The sequence below is a fragment of the Carassius auratus genome, chromosome 40 (assembly GCF_003368295.1).
Source record: "Carassius auratus strain Wakin chromosome 40, ASM336829v1, whole genome shotgun sequence".
Taxonomy (NCBI): Eukaryota; Metazoa; Chordata; class Actinopteri; order Cypriniformes; family Cyprinidae; genus Carassius; species Carassius auratus.
The window spans coordinates 12,560,381-12,572,026 of NC_039282.1; the positions used below are offsets into that span (position 1 = coordinate 12,560,381).

General features: G+C 35.0%; 1 pseudogene; it reads right to left on the reverse strand.

Moving 5' to 3' along the window:
- The window catches only part of LOC113058915 (diacylglycerol kinase beta-like), a 36,364-nt pseudogene extending 30,067 nt beyond the window's left edge, over window positions 1-6,297 (reverse strand).
- Window positions 6,298-11,646: the final 5,349 nt, after the last annotated feature.

Sequence of the window (11,646 nt, forward strand, 5' to 3'; positions counted from 1 at the left end):
TGCATTTGATTGACACCAGCCATGGTATGTGTGATCACACAAGGCCCTGAGAGCGGCAACACTAACATGAATCTATTATTACCAGCTGACTGTAAGTCCTACAGACTTCCACACCCTAGCTTTGTTCTCGGCAGTGTTTGTGATATCAGATCTAACCCTTTAATATTGCATACATTTACAGCTAACATACAGAGCGAGATTGTCATGCATGAATTAGTGCACATTATTATCAAGCAGTGTCTGCATACACAATACATTGTTAACATCGGGTTGTCATAACTCTCGTGATCATAAAACGGGAATGTGGCACAACAATACTAGAATGCTAGACAGCAGGGAGCTAAATGCTTCTGTTAAATTGATAAGAGAAACGCCTCTCTGGAGTGAGTCACTCACCCAGGCATGGGGCCGTTCTTGACCAGGTTGTAGACTTGACAAGGGTTCAGGAGGTACTGGAACTTTCGGAAGATCCTAGATAGGGCAGAAGTTGTAAACAAATCAGTGATTAGGAAGAATGAGATTAAATGTCCCTTGCTGTATTTTTTTTTTTTTTTTTGTAATTTGTAAAGAAAAAGACTAAAAATGATTACATTACATAATGCTCTGTGCAATTTTGTCAAATGTATGGCTATGGAATGAAAAACTATGAATTACCATTTAATTAATCATGAAAAAGGACAATATGCAATATGTTCCTGTGTGATGCATTACCACCAACTAAGGAGTATGACATTGTTAGTGTAGCTATTACAAGAAGTTTGCTATACAAGAGATACTGGTCATAATGGCCATCTCATCCAACATTGTCCATCAAGAGGAAATAAAATCTGATACGGATCTTTAGAATGCCAAAAATAGATTGTAAATTGCAACTGATTTGATTAGACCTCATTTAGGTTACCAGAAATGGAACTGAAACTGGAATTGTAACTCAAAGAAGTTTAATCAACAACCTCAAACACATTCAGAGCTTTGCTAATTTGACTAAGGGTGCAACTGGTATGTACTGGTGTCAAACAAACTGTACTGATGGATAAATTATGCAAAAATTGATACAGACTCTTGAAATGCTGTATGGAAATACTAAAGTGTAACTTTCTTATTAAAATCTAACACCATCTTTTACAGTTCTCGGCTTTCACCTTGTTTGCCTCCACAGGTGAGTTCCTTCTGATGGTGTAATATACAGATTAAAATTATTTAAAAACAACAACAACAACAACACAAAACATTACATGTCCTAATTGTGAAACATTTTGAGTGAATTTAACTTTTAAATTGGCTGTTGTTCTTCATGATTCAAATTTTACTGACCAGCTGCGAGAGTAACCCTAACCCTAACTCTAACCCTAACCCTAGAGCACAAAAGGTCCATTAATTCATACATTTAAATTTATTACGGATACATGTAAAAAAAAAGCAAAAATTCTTCATTCTTCTACAAAGCTTTTGCTTAATTCTGTAGCTTAACATATCTCTCTTTCACCACCTGAACCTTTATTTTCATGTCAGCAGTGTGAAAATTCTCTCTCCATTCACACAGAATTATAAACAGAGCTTAACATCACACTGATGTTATTAGTATCTGATCATCACAAACAGATTTCAGAATAACTCTTCAGTACAAAAAGTTTATGATGCACTATCCATGAAAACCCTGGTCATGTGACCGGCAGACCTCAGTTATCAGCTCCATATTAAGCCCTTAATAATAATTAAGAATTACTTACATTTATATAGCGCTTTTCTAGGCACTCAAAGCGCTTTACATAGTCAGGGGGTATCTCCTCATCCACCACCAGTGTGTAGCATCCTCCTGGATGATGCGACGGCAGGCCAATGGGCGAATTTAGCCAGGATGCCGATGGGATTTATACTGAGAGTCAGGACCTCGGTTTAACGTCTCATCCGAAGGACGGATGATAGTCTTTGACCATGAGTCACTTTTCTGCATGGATGCATGATTATTGTGGGGTTTTGGAGCGGACTATGCATGTACAAACTAATCCAGAGAGTGTGAGTCGTCTTCTGGTGGACAGTGACACAGATGAAGCATTTAAAACAGGACCCTTCGAAACAATCCCAGCAGGCCCAGTTGAATTAATGAGCCGCCCATCCGGTGACGAGTGATCCATTACTTCCTCTAATTATAAATAATAATCCTGATCATTACACTGGTTAGCCACCGCCAGCCAAGATGGATGACCTAGGACATGATTTATCTTTTTTTGTTCTGTCATTATTATGCGCAGACAACACCCAATCACAGCGGGTCACTGCAGCCTAACTGTTGCCTAGAAGTGTGATTCTGAGATAGTGTTGTATTGGGCAAAACTTAGCTGAGGAATAATAACTAGGAAGTTCATCATTAACATTATGTTAGTGGACTTTGCTATTTATAGAATTATATTGTAGTTTAATTAGTAATGAACAATGCAGATTATATCAAATCTGTGGCAAATCAGTTATTGGATGATTATTTTTTAATTATACATTAGTTGATATGGAAACTGTTCAATGTAATCTTTAGCAAAAAAAAAAAAAAAAAAAAAAAAAAAAAGATGAAGAAGACTATTTTTTTTTTTTTGAAAACCACATGCAAAAATTCACCTGTAGCATTAAAATAACTGCTTTTAGTTGTGTTTTATTTTTAATTATTATATTTTTTAAATATTTATTTAGACAAAACAGTTCAGAATTTGAATAATTAATATTATTTATACCGTAGGTTATCAGCCATATTAAATAAATGCAAATAAATAATAATACATAAAAATAGAATATTTATTATCAGTGCATCCCTAATTAAACTGTCCTTTAAATCACCTTTTTGTCTACATTAGTTCATTTTAAATGGTGTGTAAACAAAAAACATAACACAAAAATATATATAAATTCAATATTTTAGATGCAGTACAGTATGAGACACCACAAAACATCTACTTCCCAGATGTACAGTATTTCACATCATCAACCTGAAAAAAAAAAAATTGGGTATTTCGTCTGATAGAATTACAACTATTAGATTCACTAAAGCACTGTGTTATTTCATTTGATTCTGTCTGCAGGAAATGGATTTTCTGTTTTCTTTAATATCCAACAATAAGTGTGTGTCGGTCACCTGTAGCCGCTGTCCATCCACTGATACTGAATTGGTCCTTTGTATTTTCCCCCGGCCTCCTGATTGGCTGGAGTCTTTTCTCAGAATGACAGGTCACATGTACAGGGTCTAAAAGAGCTAAGCTTTACATAACAACTGAGTTCCAAAATAACATAAAAAAGAGAGATATTACCAGTACAACATAGCATATTGTGTTTGGAGGAATTATGTGATCTCTCAGTGATCCGCAGACACATTCAGGTTTGACACATGAAGCACACTTGTTGTGTAAATGCAAGACAGATCAGAACCTAACTTAAAATAAGTCGGATGATTCATCAATATTATTTATACAGACTGATGTTACCTGTATATAAGTTTATTACAAATGTAAATAAATGCCAAAAATTTAATTTTCCCTAAACCCAGAAATGATGCATAATCTATTTTATAAAGGCTTTTGTTAATATATAAAAAAATAAATTCATAGAGGGAGAGAGAAAGAAAGAAATAAAGAACAGATATATAACAAATGTGCATAAGCTTTGATTAGGACTCATTATTGGTGTATAATAGGTTAATCATGTAATTAGCAATGCTTAGAGAAATAATTTCTTTTTAATTTGATTAGCTGAAAAGAAGCACTTGGTGTAAGCCCCGTAAAATATCATTGATCCAAGCGTGCTGGTTTTTAAACACTACAATTTGACACACCTCTGTGTTTTTCTTAGATTTGACGTATGTCGTGAACTGTGTACTTACAGACTATAAAACAGACATACAGTAAATTAATTCACCATGTAAAGAAATTTGATTGCAGATTTTTTTCTTTTTTTTTTTTTTTTTTATCTTAAAAACACATTTTACTTCACCAAAGTACAAAAAAAAAAAAAAAAAAAAATTAAATACAAACATTTGAAATTCAGTTGTCTTATTATGACCTTGAAACCAACTTCAGTTCTTTGAATGTCAATGTTTAAAGATTAGATATTTAATACACTAACTTAATTATATTCCAAATGAAATTAATTGGATGGTCTTGGTTTGCATTTGTCCATATTCACATATAGCATAAAGCAAAAATGATAAGTGAACAGAAGTGACTGTTGGTTAATATAATAAATGTTGTGAGGTCTGGTGCTGGACATACAGGAGCAGCAGAGACCTTGCTTTCCCAATCCAATCAACATATTTAGACAGCTTACAGTATGCAGGTTTACTGAAGTGATTCGGTCTCCACACATGCTACCCGTCATCCTTTACATTCTGCAATTCAGAAAGAGTGAGGAAAAACTAAGATAATAGCAAGAGAATAAGAGGAAGTCAGCTATGAGGACTTGATAATGATAATACAACTATGATAACTGTGATGAAAAACATTACAGGAAATTACATAAAGTGTATTCTGGAATCATGCTGGGAGAATGCAAAAGTTGAAAAGAAAGGAATATGTCTTGAAAAGTGTCAAATCTGCATCCTTAAAAATCTGGATGACACGCAAAACAAATCAGCCACCAGACCACTAATGCAGCTGTCAAAGCATTTAAAATGAGTCGAGGACGCCATCTAGTGGGCAAACAGAGTATAACATCACAATTTATCACTAATGATAGATAGGTAGATAGATAGATAGATAGATAGATAGATAGATAGATAGATAGATAGATAGATAGATAGATAGATAGATAGATAGATAGATAGATAGATAGATAGATAGATAGATAGATAGATAGATAGATAGATATTTTTTACACATTTTATATGTCTTTTCTTGAATCTGTCCTTTTTATGTCTTGAAAAGCATCAATAAAACAAATTGCAGGCAAGTCTAGAAACAAACTCAACAGTAAGGAGCTGAATTAGTTTCATAAATGCAATCAATCCAGCATTAAACCACAAGGTGGCCAAAGAGACAGACAAAGTCTCACCTTACTGTCTAAAACCAGTAAATGCCAAAAAATGCCAGTAGATGGAACACAGCCTCGTGTTTCTCTATTATGGAAACCAATTATGGAACCAAAAGGGAACCCTAAACCAGTGGTTCCCAACCTTTTTCAACTCGCGGCCCACACAACCAAACACATATGTTTGCGCGGCCCACTTCAAAAAAATTAACTGACCCCGCTATTGTTGGGTTAATAACTTAGTACTCAGAAGCTAGATTTTAAACTATATTTATTGAATAAACTAGGGCTGTGCGATATGGACAAAAAAAAAAAAAAAAAAAAAAAAACTATCGCGATTTTTTTGATCAATTTTGCAATTGTGCTTTTACAGTCATAAATGCATTCAGGATTAATTTGAAACATATTTCCAAAAGAAAACCAATCAGAGCTTTATCAAAAAGTTGTAACATCTCTAGAACAGACATAAGTCAAAATTATCACTATAGTGAAGATGTAAAAAAATGTATAGACTTGTGGCAAAAAATAAATAAATAAATAAAAAAATCCTGTATACAGGGACTTTTTTTTCTTTTTTGCCATGCATAGAGCTCATTAATTGTAGCGGTGCCTCAGGTGTTTGCAGTGTATGCGGTCAGCAGTGAGAGCGCATAAATATAACGCGAAAGCACATTAAAATAATGCACGAGTGCGAATCTCTCTGTTCGCAGCAGATTTCCTTTGCTCTGTCACAAAACCGGTCGTGCTTGCTCAGATACACACTGCTCTGCGAGGAGAGAGTGTGCACACTTAAAACGTGTCTCCTCTCACTTAAACTGCATCCTGTTCACTAACAAATTCACTCTATGCTCATGTGTTAGACATGAATTATTTTCGCACGTTTTTATTTCTAGCCTTTTACCGCAGTGAGAACGCTCTGATCCGTCAACATTGGCTCAGAAAAAAGGCGCATCACAGACAGTGTGTGAACCTGGAGTTAGGCATATGCGCACGCTCAAATCGTGATTTTAGGACGTTTTCTTTTAATCGCACAGACCTAGAATGGACTGGAAATGAACAGAAAATAATTGGCGGCTCATCTGCAATACGGGCCGCGGACCACAGTTTGAAAACCACTGCCCTAAACCATTAAAGAGCTTCTTCCACATTATAAATGACTCGTAAGTGTACTGTAAGTTACTTTGAATAAATCTAGTCAATTAGAAGGAATGGTACCATATAGTACACTCTCAGAGAAAAAGGTACAAAAGCTGTCACTGGTACCTTTTCAAAAGGCACACCTAAAGACTCCATACTGGATACAGCTTTTGAACCTTTTTTTTTTTTTTTTTCTGAGTGTAAGTGATCTTAAATTCAAGTTTGACTTCTGGTCCGGTCTCCGAGAGATTCGTATGAGGATGTCACTTCATAAGTTTTAGGCCTTGTAAACCACAATTAAGTTGTTTTTAACTGTTATTAGTCACTTTTTGAAATCACTGGGAAATAATGAAGAGATTTAATGGATATTGTTACACTAGCTGTAGCTCTAGTAGTGTTCTGGGAGAAAACAGTAAGGTATTTTTATTTTTTAATGCTTTGGAAGAAAGATGCCCAACAAGGCTGTGTTTATTTGATCAAAATGTATTACGGTATTAGTTTTGGTAGTGCAAACTGACTTCACAAATGTTTTCTCTAAATAAAGTAACTAGTGTTGGTTTCTTGATTAGATATGAATAGATATAAATATATTGTTTTGTTTTTTTTGAATACGTTTGAATAAAGGTTCATCAGCCTGTGTGAACGGACAGATTTAAATTACTCATGATTCACATAAGTGTGTTTTTTCTTGATCCAATGAAGAAACGTGTTTGTAACTTTTTTTCTTTTTCTACTTTTCAGAGGGGGAATTAGCAACAAAAGTTTAACTTCTGCTTCGTCATCTACACACTCTACTTGTAAGTGTAACACTACTGACACCTAGTGGTTAAAATAAATTCCGTCACTACATTAAAGGCTTGGTTCACCGAAAAGAGTGAGATATTAGTCTATATACCTTATGAAATGTAATAATAATATATAAGGGGATTAAGTATGCATTTTCAATTATAAGGATGCAATGATAAACTGATAATTATTTTCATATTATAGCCAAAAACCGATTCAATGTTAAAGGATGGCAAAGGTAATCTAGATATCGTCAATATCAATTGCCACAGATATTTTCTGAAAACTGTTTTTGTTGTAAATATTTGTTTAAACCATATTCACCTGAGTAAACAGTTTCCCTGATTTCACAACAAATATTACAGTTAAACTGTGATTAGGCCTACTGTGCCAAAACATTCAGAGTTTCATAAAAAATGATGACTGCCCCAGAAAGCATGATTCTGAAATAAAGTGAACTCATGCACTCATCCATTTCTGAAGTATTCTACAAGCCTCACTAAGGAAAACTCTGCAAACACAATTCTACATCCTGTCATGCCTTTGAACTTCCTGCGACGAGAGCAGGAAGTGCCTGAGGCAAGTGTCTTTTCTGAAAGATAATCTGTATTTATGAATAAAAGTGCCTGCCATGTCAAGAACACAAAACAAACTCTTCTCAGCGTTACCTCAGGCTACGAAAAATGGATGATCTTGGCCTCATCTTGACCTTAACCCACATTCAAAATGACTTTTACTCATAGTTCACCGTTGAAATAACCACATAAACTCACAAACGTACAAATTACGTAAAGCACGAAACATTAAATACAACAGTGTTTGTTCAACCCTGTCACCATCGGTCTGTAGTGGCAATGTGAATACAGTCAAGAGCTCCATCAGGTTGTCACTGGTAACAGATTGAACACAGTTCCCTCTCTCCTTTCACTCACCTGATGCTTCTCAAAGTCAACAGCAGAGATCCAACAGGCATGTTATGTGTTTTCCTGCATCGTCTGGAGGGGACGTCACCCCCCTCTCTTCTGAGAGAGCCTATGGGAAATGAGCGTGAGAGAGGGAGAGTGATCTACTCATCTGCATAAATAAATACATCTGCAGAACAAATTAACCACATTTAGAAATATTTGTATAATTTTGTTGAATATTTTTTAAAGATTTGTTTGTTCTATTAAAATATTAAGAACAAATTAACCATTTTTATGAATATGCAGAATAAATGTTTTTTTTTTATTTTTTTTTACCAAGATTATACCATAAAATAATAATAATAATAATTTAACTACATTTAGAATTATGCAGAATATATTTTAAATAGGTTTTTTTTTCTCTTTTTTTGTTTTTCTTTTTTTGCAGCGGTTATTCTAGTCTTTGGTGTCACATACACAATCCTTCAGAAATTATTTTAGTATGCTGAATTGATACTCAAGAAACATATTCTATATATAAATGTATATTTTCTGAAAACAATTTAATGAATCCTTGCTGAATGAAAACATTAATTAAAAAAATATCTTACTGGCCCCACAATGATGTACATTGGCCAGATTTTTTTATAACTAATTTGTGTTATTGTACACCTAAACTATAAATGTACACACCAAAAATCCTTACCACTAAGAAAAGAAAATTAAAAAATTAAACCTTTAGGGGTAAAATGACTTACATACCCTTTGCGTAGGTCTAAACTTCTTGGATGTTATGCATGGTATTGCTGGTTAATTTATTTTGTTTACACCCTTAGCGAACTAATTCACAAACTGTGAAATGACTGACAGCTTTCTGCATCTCTTCTATTTCCCTAAATAACTCACAAACACATTTGTAATATAACTGAAACATAACATTCTATAAAACTGTTCAAACATTGTTTAAATTTCTTCTTTTGTATTGTACATAAGAAACAGAGGAAATCAAACAGATTTGGAACAACATGAGGATGAGTAAATTATGACAAAATTACTATCCCTTTCAGTTAACCAGTAAAATGTCTGAATATACTGTGTGCATCACTTTTCAATAAATAGCTGTTTGGAAGCCATTAGCAAATTACTGACAAAAGTGTAAACATCTAGTTGGAAAATGCAACCTAAACGCCTCATATTTAATAAACAATCTCGTTACAAGGCTAAATGAGGCCACAAATCCCATAATACTGTATATTTTACTGTGGTCAACATCCCATGGAAGGGTTTCATTCCAGGCTAGGAGACATAAAAGATGGGCCCGTTTCTTTCTAGTTCTGCCAACTGGTGCAAGCAGCAGTGTAATGCTACAATCTGAACATGAGTCATTTGGGTTTTTCTGGCAGCCGAACGCCACATTTGGGAGGCTAACAGGACCCATCTGCCATTTTGATGAGGACACAGGCCTGTTATTTTCGCCACATTATACATTTTACCTAATCATGTCTCTGAAAATTGTTTCCAGTGGATTGCATTGTGTACTTGTAATGCAGATCTCGCAGTCAGCACTTAATAGCATAATAGGCCAACAAAATATCAGTGCAAAAGAAGCTCGGATCACTGCTAATGTGAGTTACCCTCACATCAGTGAGCTTTTAGCTCAAACTTAATGTGCAGGCATGCAACTAACAGTCAGTGATGTCAGGGAAGAGATTTGTGCCAAACCAAGCTGTCATGTGAGCTGTACTACTTTATATAAAAAATATCATAACTGAGTACACGCACATTATGTCTCCAATGTCTTTGAATGGAATAAAAGATTCCATGTAAAGAATACTTTTAAATGTCAACGGGGACCATTTTTAAAACTCTCATTCAACACACACATAACAGTGCTGATGGTCATTTGCTCACAAATAAGCAAAGCAGGCATCTATATAAAAGCTTTATACTTTTAAGTTATATAATACATAGGCAAAATAATTGGGAAACACCTCTTAATTCCTAAATTGAGGTGTTTGAATCAGAAAATCAAACACCTACTGTAGATATGCAGTCTACATTTACAACCATTCACGAAAACATGGGTCATTCTGAAGAGTTCAATGAATTTGACTGTGGTACTTTGATAGGATGCCACCTTTGCAATAAGTCAGTTTACGAAATGCCATGCCTGCTAGATATTCTACAGTCAAGTGTAAGTGGTGTTATTGGAAAGTGAAGTGTTCAGAAACAGCAGCAGTTTAGCCTCGAAGCAGAAGATCGTAAGTGATGTGTGACGTGACATTCAGCCAAGTTTGGTGACCCATACTCAGAATTCGTGCTCTGCATTTAACCCATCCAAAGTGCACACACACAGAGCAGTGAACACACACACACCGTGAACACACATGCACAGAGCAGGCTCACAGAGTGCAGAGGTGCATGGTGCATAAAAGCCGCTCCAAAGCTGTAGATTAACAAACTTCAACTGCTATTAACACAAAACTGTGTGGCGGGAGCTTCATGGAATGGGTTTCTATGACCAAGCAGCTTCATGCAAGCCTCACATTATCAAATACAACGCCATGCGTCAGATTTAATGATGTAAAGCATCCTGCCACTGAACTCTGGAGCAGAAGAAACCTTTTCTGTGAAGTGACAAATCACACTTCTCTGTATGACAATCTGATCGATGAGTCCAGGCTTGGTGGATGCCAGGAGAACGTTACCTGCCTCACTGCATTCTGTCAATTGTAAAGTTTGGAAGAAGAGGGATAATGGCATGGGGCTGTTTTTCAGGAGTTGGGATAGATCCCTTACTCCTAGTGAAGGGAAATCTTCATGCTCAAAAATACCAAGACATTTTGGGCAATGCTATGTTTCCGACTTTGTAGAAACAGTTAGCCCTTTTCTATTCCAGCATGACTGTGCTCCAGTGCACATGAAGGGTTATTAAAACATGGTTGGATGAGTGTGGTGTAGATGAACTTGACTGGCCTCACCTTTGGGATGAACAGGAGCGGATATCACAAGCCAAGCCTTCTCGTCCAACATTAGAGCCTGACCTCACAAATGCTGGATGGATGATTCCCACAAAAAAAACACTCCAAAATATTTAAGAAATCCTTCCCAGAAAAGTGGGATATAAAGATATTATAGCTGCAAAAGGGGGACCAATCCCATATTAATATCTATGTATTTAGAATGCAATGTCACTGAAGTCCCTGTTGGTGTAATTGTCAGGTTTCCCATGGTCCATAAAGTGTATTTTAGATGCAAACAACTTATATTACACATTGATATGTAATATATAACATGTGTTACATAATCCATCAAAAGTGAAATAAATCAGTTAGTGAAGTTTTGCAAGGTTTCACCATGAAAAAAATGAAACGTGTTAATATTCTGAAGATTCTGCTAACAACCTTCACTTAAACTATGGCTGCTTCTATCTGTAATGAGCAATAACATTCAACATATTCAATTCAGACACACCTCCAGGGATCTGTTAACAAGACGTTTAACAAATTTGTGATTAATTATTCACACCGTTTAAGCACACCACCTCACTTTATTCCAGGTGTGAAATCCAGATGTTACAAAACAGTGAAACCATTAACAATGAAATAGTGACAAGTCTTTCTTTCAAACATTAAATTATTTGTCTATAATAATTGCATTGTCTTGCTGACTGACTGCACACTGACTGTAGTGGTTTTTAAAAATAAACCAAAATGTTCTTTTTTTTTTTTTAATCTTTCTACCACTACTATTAGCATCATTTATAATAATTATTATTATAAAACTAAAACTTTCTTTGAACGATTAATTTCTT